General features: G+C 38.7%; 1 protein-coding gene across 2 annotated transcripts in view; it reads left to right on the top strand.

Annotated features, from left to right (window-relative positions):
• Positions 1-17442, top strand: part of PlexA (plexin A) — a 424177-nt gene that overhangs the window by 49457 nt on the left and 357278 nt on the right. Inside the window, exon 1 of one of the 2 annotated variants that reach the window (XM_033338601.2) lies at positions 14597-14855. The exons of the other annotated variant lie outside the window; for it this stretch is intronic. The gene's annotated coding sequence lies outside the window, so the exon portion shown is untranslated. Of the gene's footprint in view, positions 1-14596; positions 14856-17442 lie in introns of those variants that run through there. 2 annotated transcript variants of the gene reach the window in all.

Below are 17442 nucleotides of genomic sequence, written 5' to 3'. Positions count from 1 at the left end.
AATCTAATATATTCCTTTGTATAAATCTTTAGATTAGTTTGAAATTTACCGATGTAATTTTGATAGTCGTGTCTCATTACAATCTCGTGGTCTTCTGTGTAGACGAAATAGCGCCGAAATTCGACCACCGTAATTATGTCTTTTTACACACGAGCGTAATTCATTGCTGACTCCACCAACAGATAATTACAGGTCGCAGTGTGTACGCTTCCCTCGTCACTTCTCTTCGCCGGTTCTCTTGGAAATAAATCACAGCGTGTCTGACATTCCTCTACGGAAACGATTACGGTTGGCCGACTAGGACCGATTTCGAGAAACGTTCGTGGCCCTTACGCTTTCGTAAATCATACACCGCTACCTTGTCTTTTTCTAGAGAAACTTTGGTTAAAAGTAGGTATGAAATCGAGGCAGGATGTGATGGATATAAAAATTCTGTCATATCTTCCACAAATTTAAGAAATTCTTTAACTACGAGAAAGAAAAAAGAAAAGAAAACAATAAAAATGTCCACGAGAACGCAGCAAGATTAATTTCATTTAACCTAACGTAACCGAAAGCTTTTTAATTCTTCGTTTTATAAACCGACAACGAGAACGTCCAACTTAATAAAAATCCAATTTAACCGAAATCGCGTTACTTCCGCTTGAAATTGTATTATTGAATTCTGAAAACTGATAATATCGAAGCTACCGAGCTCTTTGAAAATTATAAACCAACTTTAGCCAGGAAAAGAGAAATAAGATGCATATAGACCAAACAAATGGCAGAGAGAATATTCCGAGGAAGAAATTCGCGAATGCAATTATTCGGAAGCTAACGAGCTTGCGGAAATTCGGATACTCGGTTCTGGTCGGTAATACGTTTCACATTTTTCCTAGCGGGCAGAGTCGCGAATCCCACGACTCCTCTCCGCTCTTTCACCGATTCCTTTCATCGTCGATTACACCGAGGGACACATGCTATACCACGGAAAAAGCAGCGACATTAGCGTAATGCTAGCTGCCAAAGAGTCGCTTGTTTTCGTATATCGAGCACACAGAAAGGTCGTGCAACCGTTGAGACGGTAATATCTGTACTACTTGCACCAGCAAGGGGAAGACCGGGCCAGTTGCGTTGGCGTCGGGCCAAAAGTTTCCGCTAAAAGTCTGATTCATACGGTGAAAGTAACAGTTTTTGCTGATTCTCAAAACACTACCCGTTTCCTAGTCTACATTGCTGCACTATAGATCTCGTCATACACCATGTTTCGCTCACGTGTATCAGGACATCTGCTGATCCGACGAAGAACGCGACAAACGATACAAATTGCTAGAAAAACAATTAGCCTGCTAATGATTTGTTCTCGTTTTATTTTCAGGTAAGAAACAGAAGACTGACATATGAGAACATAATATATCGACAACTAGCGCAGCTAACTGAAGGTTTTTATACATATTCTTCATATTCATATCGTTGATCCTTTTTTCTTTCGAGTTGGAGGACGTAATAATCGAGTTGATTGTAATAGCTATCGATAGGCCTTGAGTGACTGGATGCTGATATTCTAATGATTATAGTAGGACGATTGGCAGAATTTTGCTTGCAGCAACGCGGGAAAATTCAAACCGATACTTACGATATATTTACGAAATAAATATATATTCGCTTCTCCGCTTATGTCCAGTTTAATGTCATATTATAACACAGGAAGCTTAGGCGTACAGTCAATCATACAAGTTACGTTTCTTGAGAATGTTACGTTTACGTAACTTTTACACGCCGTTTCACTGGTTTCTCCTTAATCGACTAAAAAGTATGAAGCATTTAAATGCCTCGAGATGAGATTATTAGGTTGTCCGAAAAGTTTCTTTCGTTTTGTCGGGATATAATAGACGCACAACGTATTTTGTTTTATATTATTTTATCGAATTACGTACGATCCATTTTGTTTTCTTGAGATAAACACCGCGACATTTCACAGACTTGGTTTCACGTTTGTATAAAGGTGCACTGCTGTAAAAAACACGAAGGAAAGACACTGTCCGGACAACCTGATACGAAGTCTTTGATTCTATTTCATTTGATCAATGACGAAAAGATAGAAGCGAGATATTAATGTAACATTAAATCTACCTGTTTTATTATCGTTTCATGCACGAGTAACGAGTCTGTATATACATACTTTTGTGAAATTGTAATTTGTATCTGCTTATTTCTTCTTTGTAATATGTGTAATAAATTGTATCGTTCTTTCCAACACGCTAATGTCTACGTTCAGTTAATACAAAATTTCAAACGTCGAAGAATATCACTAGAGTTACTCGTTACGTTGTAATATTTGAATTTTATGGATCGCGGAGTTCTGTGAGCGACTGTACATCCCCTCGACGAAAAGGATTAATTTCTAACACCCTAAGGTATCAATTTAATCGGAACGCATCGGTGGTTGAAAGTTGGTCGACAACCAGTTTGAAAATCGTTGCCGTTTACAGGTTCGTTCCACGAAGGAACGACGAAAAATATCGTTTCACGTTCCAGGCGTGGTCTATTAACTATTTCCGCGATCCGCGTTACAACGTCGCGTTTCTTTTCTCGCTGGGACAATTTCTCGCGGGGAACGTGCCGCGCATATAATGCGATCGCTTTGTAATCGTCACACGCATCGTGCAGCCAGGCGACTATCGTTCATTTCGCATAAACCTCTGGGTATCGATAGACACGCGCTGCAATCGTTTTACTTAAAATTCTGTAAATTCTAGCGTAATAAGAATCCAGTTTCCTGTGTGAAATTTACAAATTTAAATCGATGGCTTCGTTGAGAAATATTTTAATTTCGAGAAGATTTTCGTTTTTCTTCGATTCTCTGTTGAAACAAACGTAAACATATTCTTTGATATTTCGTGGCTGGATTGAGCAGTGCGAGAGAGTACTTTTACTGGTTTAAAAATATTTTGTAGAATTCGAATAATTCATTCGAATTCATTATACGGTTGTTCGTTACTTTTTTGTGACTGTACACGCCCATACGCTTATTTTTTTTCAATCTTGTTTTTCTATTACCGAGACACTGTATTTTATTTCTGAATCATTATGGTACTGTCAAACGATCGACTAGTGGCAATTATCGCGTCCCAGTTTTCGAATCAAACCGAGAAGCTATAATTAATTAGAAACCGTGATTATATCGAATATTAATCAATATAACTGTAGTTAATCACATAATCAATTTCATAAATCACCGTTATAATCACTACTTCTCCTAAAAAAAAAAGGAAAAGAAAAAGAGAAAGAAACGTACTTAAATAGAAATGAAATTTTATTTCGAATAAATTCACATGTAAAACCTCGTTCGTGTTGTTAGTTAATTTGCGTATAAAAAATTAATAAATTTAGATGCCGCGTTGATTATGCAAAGGGAAAGTTTTCATTTTAATGTTCGAAGCTAAATCGCTTGAGAAAATGTAATATATCTGTTACCTGTGACAAACGATTTTGTAATATACATTAAAACGTCGTAATAGCGAAGTAATGATGCAGAGACAACGACCATAATGCAGCTACTTATAAAGATGTGGTTGCAAATAATAATGGCTGGATATTTCAGTCGACCTAAAAAGTAAATCAATTTTATTGCGGCATATATTGACATTATCATAGAGACGATTTACACGAGCGAATACAACGTAAAACGCAGCGTAGAGAACATAATACTTTCTGCATGTTCTAACCACCATATTACATTTACGTGAGCTGCTACATTAAAACGTGCGACAGGAAATTCTCCGCACCTTAAATAGTATCATAAAATCACGAATAGATACGTCAAAGTGACCCGTTCGGTTAGAGTGTCACGTGTCGTGAGAACTTCTATTCTAACACGAACTTTTACACCTTTAAAGAAAGGAATATGCTACATGTAGATATGTAGCAAGCCAGAAAAGAAACATCTACTTTCCGGATCTTTTTCTGTTCGAGTCAAACGCGGTTGTCACTTCTCGTTTTTCGAAATATTGCATCTAAAAACAATTATATTTATTCCATTAATACTTGACCTGTGGTTAGATCTCCGTGACTCAATAATAGTCCGACGTAAGATACATTTTGCATGGAATTTTGTTAAAATCAGACTGCTCGATTTATTCTGTTTTACATATACTAATATATATATATACATATTATTTTTGTTAAGAATATAATCTAAAAACAATTCTATTTATTCCATTAATACCTGAACTATGGTTTGATCTCTGTGACCCAATAACAGCCCGACGTAAGATGCATTTTGCATGGAATTTTGTTAGAATTAAACTGCAAGATTTATTCTTTTTTACATACACTAATATATGTGTATATATATATATATATATATATTGTTCCTATTAAGAACATAATTATATGTATTATTCATTTCTTTAAAGTCAGATTTGACTTATAATTATTAATGACTAATACATGCACGATATATGCATTATTTAATATGAATTATATCAGTCATAGTAGTAACGATAGAAAGATAATATAAACAAGAAGTGAAATATATACGGTGATCCTGGAATGTAGTAAGAAGGTATTTAGTAAGAACAGACTTAATTACACGTGTCGAAGACCATTAGTCATGAATTATACCAAGTATAATAATGAGGTGTACTAGAAATAAAATATATACGGTGATCCTGAAATATAATAACGACATAGTTAATGAGAATAGACTTATATAAGTTATATAGACTATTACAGATATATATCACAGTCCATTTTACATACATGCGTATGTTCACGTTAAGTTCTCCGAGCTAAAGGAAACTCGGTTATAATTATTGCACAAACTTTTACGAAACATAATCCCTTACTGATCTCCATCCAGCATAAACTCTCCTACTCAATTAGAAAATTTCGAATTAGTTTCTCAAAACTACCAGCCCTAAAAAGAAGAAATCGTAATTGATCGAGGCAGAAAGATGACACGCTGGCGAAAGTTTTCGTAAGGCCGAGGCTCGTTACAGGGAAGAGGCTGTTCGCTACGATTTTAGCGCGGCCGAAGGGGAAATTGCAACAGAGAAACGGCGGTCGAAGGCGGCGACAGAACACCGTGGCTTCATTACCGTCGTTAAGAAAATGTGGGCCTGCAGGCTGGTGCGCGGAAGATTACGAATTTCGAAATCGTAACAGTTTACTTCGGATGAGAGGGGTTTCGAGTATAAACACGCAAAAAGAACGTCGTAGAAACGCAGGCAGAGGCGGAATTGTCGCGATTCCAACGGACCATTGTGTACACCGTGAAGGTGGTACACGTCCTTGTTTCTCTTTCGCCAGGGAAGTTTTTGTGAAGCGTGCCGCATCGGTGTTTCTACAGGCCAAGTTTCATGGTATCGTCGATCAGAATGTAACGCAGCATCCGATTTCTCCGAGTTCTCGTTTAGTTCTATTCCCCTATTTAATCGATTCAAATCTCTATCTGAAAGTTAAAACGATTCGAGTGTTTTTTCTTATCTGTTTGTAGAACGGAAAGGCAACAGTATTTCTTGTTTAAAAATGTAGATTAGTCTTACTGTGTAAACACAGGCGTTTTGCGTTCCAGGGAGTCCGAATATAACGCTACGTTTCGTGTGTTTTATTGGATTGGTAACTAAGTAAGCCAACCCAATATTTTATTATGCGATATATTTAAATGGTAATTTGTCAAAATTTCTACGACGATCTTTATTTGAAATGTTCCAAGATTATTGTTAAATTGTTGCAAATTTTTGTAAACATTCAGACTAACGGTTAACTCTACGATTAAAACATTCTGGTTTGCTAGTGTTTGCAAACAACATTGATTTGCATGAATCTTTGAAAACAACGATTCCTTTTGCCGTTTCCTTTCTCAAATATTTACGCCCCCGACTTTCACTATGTTCGAGATTCAGCGAACGAAATGAACGCGAAGCTTTAGTTAATCTGCGCGTAAAGTATCGCTACGAGAATAGGATCTCCTATCCTACATTCCATCTTTAAATATTTGTTATCGAAATGGAGGTGATCTGGTAACGCGGCAGCTTTAGTCGGCACGATAATTGTAAAGTCGGCCAGGTGAATATGTACCGGATTTTATGAGGTAACGCAACGTTCGATGAAGAGTTAAATTTGCACAAAGGATTTCCTTTTCTTTTTTCATCCCTTACGCAAACGGAATTGACGCGGATATTTTATAAATCGCGTTCGACGACGAGAGGAACGCGCGTGCACGCGGCCGCGTCATTGTTGAGCGTTGAAATCGGGGGGATTACTTTCTGCTCTTCCGCTTCTTTTACGTCGAAATTTTTATTTTCCCCTGACGAAGCGAGCGAGTTTATAACAAGGCAAATTTATCAGGGGTTAAATCGGAGGAGCGGAATGCTCGAAGGGTGTAAAGATGAAATCAACCACGTTGGATAGAGAAACAGAGAGAGAGCGAGAGAGGGGGGGCAGGGGGAGAAGGGACGTAAAAGGGCGAGAAAGTGCGAGCGAGCACGGATCCAGATTAAAGATTTCGATAATGGAAATTCGTGATGCAAAGGTCCGCCGGTTGAATCCCGGCATCGTTTCTGGGATCGTAATCGAGTTGTTATCGCTTGGTTGAAACGGCGTACAGTAATTATTTTTAATTTAGCCTCGGACCAATACCGAACAGATGCGCGCCCCTTGACTTTCTAGCATCTTTCGTCATGCATGGATGAATTCGTTTTTTTTTTAATCGTTGCTCGTTGTTGTTCGATGACCATGAGGATAGCCATGTTTTTATTTTTTCCTTTCTCCTGACCGTGATTCGAGTTCGGTTAGATAGGCATGTGGTTGATCGAAATTATCGGATTAGTTATTGAACTTTCCAGACGATATCTTTTCAAACCGAGGAATCTCCCCACGCTTCTTTTATCTTTTTTCCTCTCTCTTTCTCTCTATCTTTTTCTTCTCCGCGTTTCACGAACTTCTTTCATTATCCAATGATTCGTTTTTCTGTAAACCGTGTTTCACAGCTGGCCGCATAATTGAGCGCGATTTCGAGCTCGATGCCTTCTTAATAAGTAGGAACCCGTGTCTTTGGTAATCTTTGAACGAAAGATATCAATTCTTAGGATGGCTGTACGTGTGCTTCGTAACGAGAGAGTAGGTGGAGAACTGGTCGAGCTGGAGAACATCGCGCTCGACCTCGTTATCGGCTCGAAATTCTTCTCAATTTCCGGCAGAGGAAATCGAACGGTCAGCATGGAGCAATCTTGCTAACTGAATTCCATCTCTTGATGGACAAAAGCCCTGGTACGAGCGACTGCGAAGCCTGGGCTAGCCACCGCTGTTCGAGTTATTTCGACGGCCCCTGTGTTTCTCGATGTTTCTAGGTCAGTTGACTCAACTAGTTCGCTTCTGGGTCGGTCACCGTTTGTCTAAGTTTCAGAATGCCCCTCTCTGCTGTTGCTGTTGGTGCTATCGTCGAAAGTCAAGCCCGAATGAACTTCGTCCGGTAGCAGCGGGCCTCCGGACCAAGTTTTAACCGGTGTACCATCTGTGATATGAGAATTAGTTACCGGAGGTAGGAGACAACGCCGCGACAACGAGAAAGTTACGGACGAGTGAACGGAGATAATTGTTGTTTGCTAAATTCCAGCCGATATCTTGTAACGGAACTCCTTCTCTCCGGCTCGCCTAGTCTACATTATTATTCCATTAATTGAGCCGCCGTGCTGCGGGCGCGCATAGGAGGCGTTTATCGATTTATTTTCCTCCCACCACTCGGCTTTCGTTCCTTGCTCATCGACGTCGTTTCAACCCCCTCTTCGTTTTTCCTCTCCACATCGTGCCACTTTGTACGCGACGCGTTTTATTTCCACCGCGCTTAGCGATACAATCTTAATACTTGGAATCGCTTCGAACCTGTGTAATAGCAAGATATTCCGGACATACCTGAACTTCGAATATCTTACGATTCAACGTTCCACCATGTACAGAACAATTAAGTTTGTTATATGCAAGCCCCTTAAGAGTCGAACCGATCAACTCCACGTTTTATTAATTTCTTCTTTTCGCTATACAAATAGGCAATTGATGTCCAGTTCTCGCGAAAGTGTCCGAAAACGACGTACTTCCGTAAATTGAGTTATAGCAAGAGCACGATATACAGTGACTCAATTTTTGTAGAATTTTCATAGAAACAAGTTTTCGTAGTCGCATAAAAGTACTATTGGTTGATACGAAACTTAATATCCTTAAAGCTAATATCTTCTCTAGTGTATTACATAGATATTTAAATAAGTACAACGGCGTACGAATACTTTTTGTAGCCCCTGTAGTTCCGATAATAAGTTCGATCTTACGTAAAAGGGAGACGCTACGCTAAACGTCATCGTAAGGAACAATTTCGTCCCGATATCGTTTCACCATATAACTCTGAAACGCGGAATTTTTTGATCGATTCTTGGTACGCAAGTGTCCGAGAGTACTGGAGAGAGTATCGGTACAAAGAAACTTCAAGGACAAAAGGATAGTGTCGTTGCACCTTGACACGAGGTGTACGGTGCGAAGATACCTCTTCTCAAATCCCAAACGGAATTGCTGAGCTCGAATTCTTGGCCTGGTAGCTGGCTCAACTTATCGCTAGCGACGTGCGTTTCAATGTCAACTTGGAAGCGATCCGAAGTTTTCCTAAGAATATCTCCAGTCTTGAGTCTTTAAAATTTCGATACGTCTTAAAAGTTTCGAAAGTTTGGAAGCCTTGATCGTTTAGTCGATGCCAGCGTTTTATTTTTCTTTCGACACGTTTGAACATTCATCATAGAATAGGTTTTTGTATATGTTCGCCGTGTTACATAAAACATTTTGAAATGTCATTAGCGCTGTCACGAGACTCGGCTGCCTCAATTATACGAATAAAACGTAAGACTGAAGATGGAGATAAAATTTAAAGTCAATCTGAAAATTTATATAGATTTCATTGCAAATATATATTTAGTATAACATTGGTATAAAGCATGAATGGAATAAATGTTTTAAAGAGAATCCAACTGAACGTGAAGGTTTATTAATATAGCGGATAATTGACTGTTTAAATATCTTCTCTATGCTCTCTGTGGAATATATACTCGCACTAAATATCTTGCAGCTTCCATGTATGTTATTAAATTTGCTTCAAACTTCACCGATATAATTATGATAGTCGAGACTCATTATAGTGCTAATGAAATTTCAAAGTGTGTCATATAACACATAGAATATACAATATAGTACTCGTAAAACGTCTCCACGAGCGTTTGGATATTTTCTCGTATTAATGAATATTTGCAAAGGTTAAGACTGATTGAACTGAAATTTATTTGTTTAAATCGCGTTTTAATCTCTCGATTATAAAATTCTCTGGTTAAGCTGTAGCTCAATCAACAGGTTAAATAATTACACGACGTTCCATGGAAATTTCCGTTCTTATTTCGTTCGAGGCAAAATGCGAAATTTATATCATTTGGCAGAATGGAAAGTTACGAATACCATTGAACTTACATGCAATGAATAGATCTCGAAGAATACCTTGAGACATCGATAATAAATCGATTCGATCTAGTTAAGAACGGCGGCTATGATTAATGTTAAGGAGCGCTTGTTGTGAAAGCGTGGAATAGTTTGCATCATCGTTATACGCGCTACTATATTTTTTCTTTCTTATTTTCACCTGAACGCGCTCTAATTTCGTATCCTCATCTACGAACCAACCTCTCGAACCTGTGTATATCGTCGACTTGCCTCGATCATGAGTTTCATCTTATTCGTTGCCCATGGTGATAATTTAGATAGCTAAACGACGAGTATTATCATCGCGCTTCTATGATCCGTCTCTTAATAAATGCAACGTTATTACCACCATGCGAAACCTTTTTTATCTCGCCCCTAACTATACGTCGCGTACGTATTAGAACGCTTACCGTGTCTGGACAAAATACGCCGTTTCATACAAATTGGATGCTTCCCACTGTTTTCATTTTCTCGTTATTTTATTCCAATAATCGCATCATTGAGAAATGAACGCTAAGAGTTTGTAACTAGTACGTGTTCTGTAGAATGAAAATTCCTCGAAGAAATCAGATTGAAATTCTGCTACCCTAGTGAACTGTTTCTACGTGGAGTAAACGTGCAACGTAAAATACTAAATAAAATATAATTTGTTAAAGTATTCCAGTAAACGAATCATAGATCACGAATCAAGATTTATTCATTTTTATGGCAATGTGCGTGATTGTTCAATTTTTCGTTGATGGAACTGGTCAGTTTAAAATTTCTGTGCGATTCACAAAGTAATAATTGTTCTAATACGTACGATTAGCGGTAAACGTATAAGAATTAAGCGAAACCTGATGCAATTTGCCCCTTCTACCATTACTCGTTTTAATTTTTTTTTTACCATGGAAATGCATGAACGATTTAATTTTTGACCAATCAAACGACCAGTTCACCAATCACGTTCATTAAACACGACGAGGTTGCTGAGTTTATCTCCTGCGTGACTCGCGAACTAAGTGTCCTAATACCATTTAATAATACATGCTAGAATTAAACGAAACCTAATGCAACGTGTTCCTATTGTTATCACGTTCTTGTTGCTCTCTGTGGTGCTCTCGAGTAAGAGGATTTTTAACGGTAACCAAACGAGCCTTTTTATTCTGGAACCGGTTCACCCGGCTACTTCGGAAAACAACGAAAGTACTCGCGTATATTTTATCGAAGCTACTCCGTTATTACACACCGGTGTCGATGGAGAACGCACCCGTCTGTTTTATTTGCAACTACAGCCCTGGTTCTCCTTGCCAGCAGCCTTGCCTGAACCGGCCAACGACCGTATCTCTCTTACCTATCCTGTAGCCGCTCGCATCTCTCTCTCTTTCTCTCTCTCCTCTATCTTTCTCTCTTTCACGCTCCTTTCTCTTTCGCCGGGCAACCTCCGCTCTTCCAGCCAGCTCTCTTTGATCCGTTGTACAGGTAAACTCACGGGAAACGTGCATAAAGCTCCTTGGACACTTTAAACGAGCCTTTTTGGCGCGCCACTGTTGACTGGGGGAGTGGAATTTTTGCACGTTTGGTCGTGGTGCCTTGCCGATTCATTCTTCGACCAGCTTTTTCATCTCTCTTATGCAATTACACGCGACCTTCCATTCCAATTTCCAAATGGATTTCGCACAGTGTCTCATTACCAGGGGGATAGGTAAATTAGGCAAGTTGTCCACGGTAAAGGATGCAAAGGCGAACGTTTTGTGGAATGTGAAATTCGAACGAGAAAGTTACATTGGAATATTTAATCATGGGAAATGTAATGAATTTTTCTGACACTTTGATTTTCTTCCGCGTCTGCTTTATTCGAACGAATTTATATAGGAAAGTATAGAGAAGAATGTGTTAAACCGTGTTTGGGTTCATCAAGTTACTGGAATTCAGGCGAGCTCGTTCAGGTAACGTGAAATCTGTTTATCAGGCAGAAGCTATTATTTAGTTGACTTGAAATGCCTCTTCGCGTTTCTACCGTCGTTTTCATTAATCGAGCCATTTGGGCTCCAGTCGCTTTAATTGGTAAAATTAATGCTTCTCCTATACAAATAGCTCCGTAGTTTCTTACGGGAAATAACGAGCTGTATCCACTGGTGTGTGTGGTAAAAATTATGCCGCGGTATTTGACCTTCGTATGACCTTCGAAAAAACTAATCACGCTTCTCCGGAGATTATTCGATTCTTCTTTCGCTTGCGAATAATGCGCGATATCGTGCTAAGATTTGACATCGGTTTTACGGAGAATAAATTATATTTTTCTCATTGTCAACTCGTTAAAATACAATACAATATTATTCGAGGATAATTGGGTATTAATCTTCACTATCGTTTTATCGATTATCGTCGACTGTATCGATACTGTTAACCATCGTTATACTTTGTCAAAACGATGAAGCTGGAGAATTTATTTTAGAAAATAGTCCAGAAATTTCTGTATCGATGTGAAACTTGGTAATATATTACTCCATTACAAAACTTCTTAATGTTTGCCTCGTGTCTCGGTTCGTTGTAAATCCCTAATTGTTTTGAGTAATGCGTGCTTTCACGATGCGAATATTGTACTTTGAACTTCCATAGTTTTCCTTGATAAATTATCGGATGAAAGTTTTACGGTGCCAAAAATAAATCAAATGCGAGAGAAACGTGGAAAGAGAGAGAGAGAGAGAGAAAGAGGGGGGATAGGATGAGTGGTCCAGGTTTCATTCATCCGGTTGATGTAGGCGGCGTTATACACTCCTATCCTATCTTATCAGATGCGACGACCGAAACGGATATTACGATAATGGTACTCTTGGAATATGTTCGTCGCTGTATGGCAGCGACGCGATCGCGTCTGCGCTATCAGTCTGCGTGTCATTAAAAAGGAAATGCGTGACCGATAAACGAAAGGGAAACTTGCAGGATACATATACCGCGATGTTCTGATCGATGTTGGAATTCCGTCGGTATATAATAATAATTATACAGCGAGTAATGTTAGAACGAACTACAATTGATTCTGAAATCTTAAAACAGTACCAGTTCGTTTTAGCATGCATAAAAATGCATATGTATACGTATTTAGGAATAATCAATTGCAAAGTTGCAATTTAGGAAAGAATTACTACCTATTAAATAATTTAAATGAAAAAATGTTATCATTTTTATTTATCTGTATCTTTATAAAACTTTCTAACAAGGTAGAATATTCGACACTTTGAATCAAATTATAGAGACATTTGCGGCATATTTTAATAATAAGAATAAAAAGTTGGAAGTAAAGCAAGGTTCAAGATATCTAGAGACCTATTAATTTTGAATCTATAAGAAAGTTAAGAGAAAGTAATTACAAATTTTTGTATCATAAATAACCAGCGAAAGATAAACAAAATTACTAACCGACCGTGTATGCATCTCGTAATTTTCTAGAATGGTTCGTTCGCGTGGCCAATAAACGCAATTAATTTTACTCGGTCAATTACCGAGATAATTCGACGGTATTCCTATCATCTATAATTAATGGTACTGATATGTAAAGTAGGCAGTATCGAGTCGTGGTGTTGCATATCGAAGGGTCTTTCCAAAAGCAAATCGAGTGTGACAGGTTAGCAGTAAAAGCTTGACATCGACGAAAGACGAAGGAGGAGAAGAGAGACAACCGGAGGAAGGAAAGCTCGACGAAAAGCGATATTCCTTCGCTTCACGCGCGAGCGACTCGACAAAGTTCCTCGATGTCCAGGCTGGGCCTGTGCACTCCAGTATACGCTTCTTCGTGTTGAAGGATGTATCGTGTTACACATTCGTATCGCGTAACACCTCGATCTACAAAGGAGAGCAGCTCTTGCGGCCTGGAACGACGAACTCGACAACGACGGGCATAAACCGGGTGTACCCGGCATATGTACTTATAGTATACGCCAGTTGCGTTCGATCAGGCTTGCTGGATCAGGATGTATCGGTTCGCGATTCTCTGGCACGCGCGTTTACGCGTATCCTCCTCGTCGCGAGTTGAAACGAGACTCGTGAACGAGGTGAGCGCGGGCGGATTACTGCCTACGGTATGCATTCCATCGGAATCTGGTCGCGAGAGCTTTCTCTCTCGGCTTGGGGACAGAAAAATACGTGAGAACGGGCATCGGTGTGTCTATTAGGAAGAACACGTATGTAAGGTTACACGTTCTCGCTTTCGGTGAAACTCCGTTACGCTACGTAGCTACCGTCCTCTTACACGGCATTGTTACGGAAATATTTAGTTTCTTTACTTTTTTTAAGTTGCGTTTGTTGCCCAAACGTGAAAAAAGGATAATATGTTGTGTGACATATGTAGGTATACCTTTGGTGGGCGGGGAAGATGAAATAGGATAAAGTATGCTAATATATTTTTACATTGCTGTTTTTTTGCTTATATATGAGTTTCTTTTGCTCGGCTTGTTTTTTAATTCGAATTGTTTTCGTGAAACTTCTTAAGGATATTGTTACAAATACTGCTTGGTCGAAATATTATAAGAAACAGTATAAATACAAGACGAACTGAAAATTGATGACTACGATAATATGTCGTCATTTCCCAAAAAATAAGAATGTTTTCTTAAATCCAAAGATTTCGGAGGCAGTTTTATATAGATTAATCAATACCAACGGTGTATATCGAGTAAACAGAATACAATACATATAAGTACCGAGTTTTTCTCTTCTATCAGGTTCATTGCTATTCACGATAGAAAAAAGAATCAGAGTTCCGTGAAAGATCGAGAGTGAAGGGAGACGACAATTCGCGCTCTCGTTTTTTCAGTGCTCTACAGCTTATGGCCTATGGTAAATCTCACGATCAAGAACGAAAGAAAAAAGATAACAGCAATAGCCTTCGTGCCAGACAGTATAGTGTTTCGCGACTTCGTGGTCACGCGACACCCCTCGACCACGAAAGCAGCGTGGTGTCGGATAAGCATTAGGCCGGCGGCGCATGCTTGATCGGACGCGTTCGTGCACGTCCGTGATGGTTCGACTTCGTTCGTCCTTCTCCGTCCGAGTTCGCGCTTTTACGCTGCCGGGGAACGACCGAACGACTCTCTCCAGCGCGCTGAATCACAGTCTGGGTCAGTTCGCCGAATGATCGTCGCTCCATGAGGGAGGACGCGTGCGCGTGTGCCCTTCTGTGATCACATGAGTGGAGAGCTGTTCGATACGATTTTGTGACTTAGGGAATCAGTGTGTCAAACTAGTGCTAGTGCGTCGACCAACGGAGAGATACAAACCGGGTAGTGGTGGAAAAGATAATGTTTAAGTGTGTCGCCGAAAAGGCCGTCGAGGTTGCACGGAGTAAGACGAAACCCACCGAGGAGAACAAGAACGCGTGACAGGTAAAACATAACCTCAATTTCGTTGGGGATAAAAACTGAGTGGGAGGGTGAGCTTTTTTTGTATACTTCGCGAATATACGTAATTCCCTATTCTTTGTATATTTGCTAGGATTTCTCGTCGAAATCTTCTTTCTTGTGGTGGCTCGTTTTCGTTCGTGCTGATTATTCGAGCGTCTGATAGGCCCGTTCTTTATAACGTCGGGTGGCGTAAACGAGCCATGCAACGATACGTTACCCTCAACGATTTAAAAACGGTGCTATACGAAATTACATACTTTCGATTGCACGCGTGAGTTATTTTATAGCTTGCGAGGGGAGAAACGTTGGAAAGTTGCTGCGATGGATCGCAGTAATATCGCCGATAATCATTGAAAGGTTGATTTTTATTTCGTTCGGTTTTTGAATGGCCGAGGGCTCACGTGACCTTCTTATTGCGCGTTTATCCTTGTCGCGATGTGGCGCTTCCGTTTGCCTTGGCAGGAATGTTTGAGCGTTTATCATTGTACACGAGTGTGTTTCTCGTTCGTTCACCACGCCTTGAAATTTTCGCCCTTTGATTTCGCGCGGCTAATCGAAAATTATCACCGTGCGCGACACTATCCATAATTCCGTGCTATTGTATTTCTTCAAGTGTGAGTGACTTTCATTGTATCTTTAGATTTAAAGGTGTATAACTTTTTTTTTTAATTTCAAAAGTCGATTGCAGAGATTATTTACTTTGAGTAATTACGAAACATAATTATTTATTATTACATCTTAAACTTTGGTGAAATATCTGATGACATTTTTCGTTCGTCATTTTTTAGTTTCTAGCAAGTGTACGACGTAACTTTCTGATTTAATTTATTTTTTACTTGATCCAGAATTCTGTGAGAGATAATTCTGAGAAAATGATAAGTGTATGTGTAGCTACGTTCTACGAATTTCGTTATCTCTTATGATAATATTAATTATGTCTTATTCATGAATTATACCGAATGCCAATTACATTACTCGAAACGTTTTTAACACTTGCATATTAACCAATTTGTAAAAGATTACTAGTACGTATTATTAATGAACAGTTTTTTCATTTATTCCGAAATTTTCTTATTTCGTTACTTTTCAATGAAACGCTTATGGGTTTATTTTTCAGTTAGATAGGTGCTTCTAGAAAATTGTTATAAGTTCACTTTACGAAGTGTCTTCTAATTAGAAGCAAAAATTGTGTTAAAAAAATATACGGAAGGTTTTTAATATGATCGATAAAAAAATTCAGCATAACGATAATAATACTCGCGTTTGGAAAAGTAAACTCATAATTAGCGCAGATATAAATTGAATATTCGGTGTTATGAAAGAGCAGTTTTCGAGTTTGTGATTGCGGGTGAAACTACGAGACGGAATCGTTTGTACGCGAGAATTACGACGATAATCCGCGGACAACGATCGATGTGTTCGCTGTTTCTCTTCTGTCACGGTTTCAGACGGTTTATCCGTGTTCCCTCGTGAACCCGTCTATCAAGGAGCTTAAGAAATTAGCATAAATATTCGTAGTTACCTCCACGCATCTATCATACTTACGCCGGTGTATTTCAGGCGCGTGCAAATTGAAAACTAACAGATCTCATGATACTGAAAGAGAGGAGATTAACTGGAGATAATAGCCGTGATATAATCCCATAAATATCGGAATTGATATAGGACTAATTCAAAAACGGTGTCACCGGGTTAACATTGGCTGACTTGTTCCACATCGTCGAATTAAAGTACTCGCAACCTTTAAGAAGTGCGTGTAAGAAGATAGCTTTGGTCACGCGAAACAGCGGTTAATAATGTAAAATACGGGAATTTTAGTTGGAAGTTTGAATTTAGATTTGCAAGTTCGAATCTCGATTATTAAATTTGCACGTAAAGTTGAAGATTCGAGTTTGCGCCTGAAAATTTAACTTTAAATTTGGACCAGATATTAAAAATGTGATGTCACGTTTGAAACTTCAAATTTGATTATAGAGAACTGAATTTTCGTTACGGAAGTTTGAATTTGAATTTAAATTTAAACATCTGAATCTAAATATGGAAATACGAATTTGAATGTCTGAATCTGAATACGAAACGATGAATTTGAATCCAAAGATCTCGATAGAAAAATTTCATTTTCAATTTCAACTTTCCGAAACTGTTTTCAAAGATATCTAAATACGATTCGTCATTGGCATACGTCGTGTCGTTATCTGCCTTACGATACCGTATCGTAGTTATATCGGACAAAATTTTTCTTGGTTACAAGGTCGAACGTAGGAAAAAATGTTTCTCGATGTGCCTCTAAGCAACAAAAGAGTTATCGCTTTGTTATATTTGACACATTGCCATTGGTAGTTGAGAGACTCATGAATAACTGTTGACTGAATCGTTGCTAATACGTCAGGTGATAAAATGTTTCTTAAAATAAACTGCATGAGTCAGCTGGAGCAAAGTACAGTATTATTTGCGTCGTTGATCATACATTTTCGATATATACCATCGCTTAATCTTTTCAATAAAACCACACGCATAATACACTTCATTAGTTATTTTTCTTTCATTAGAAGTTTCCTTTTACACTTCA

Source organism: Bombus vancouverensis, chromosome 7 (genome assembly GCF_051014615.1).
Source record: "Bombus vancouverensis nearcticus chromosome 7, iyBomVanc1_principal, whole genome shotgun sequence".
NCBI lineage: Eukaryota > Metazoa > Arthropoda > Insecta > Hymenoptera > Apidae > Bombus > Bombus vancouverensis.
Note: the sequence above shows the minus strand (reverse complement) of the source record. Positions and strands in the feature narration are given on the sequence as shown.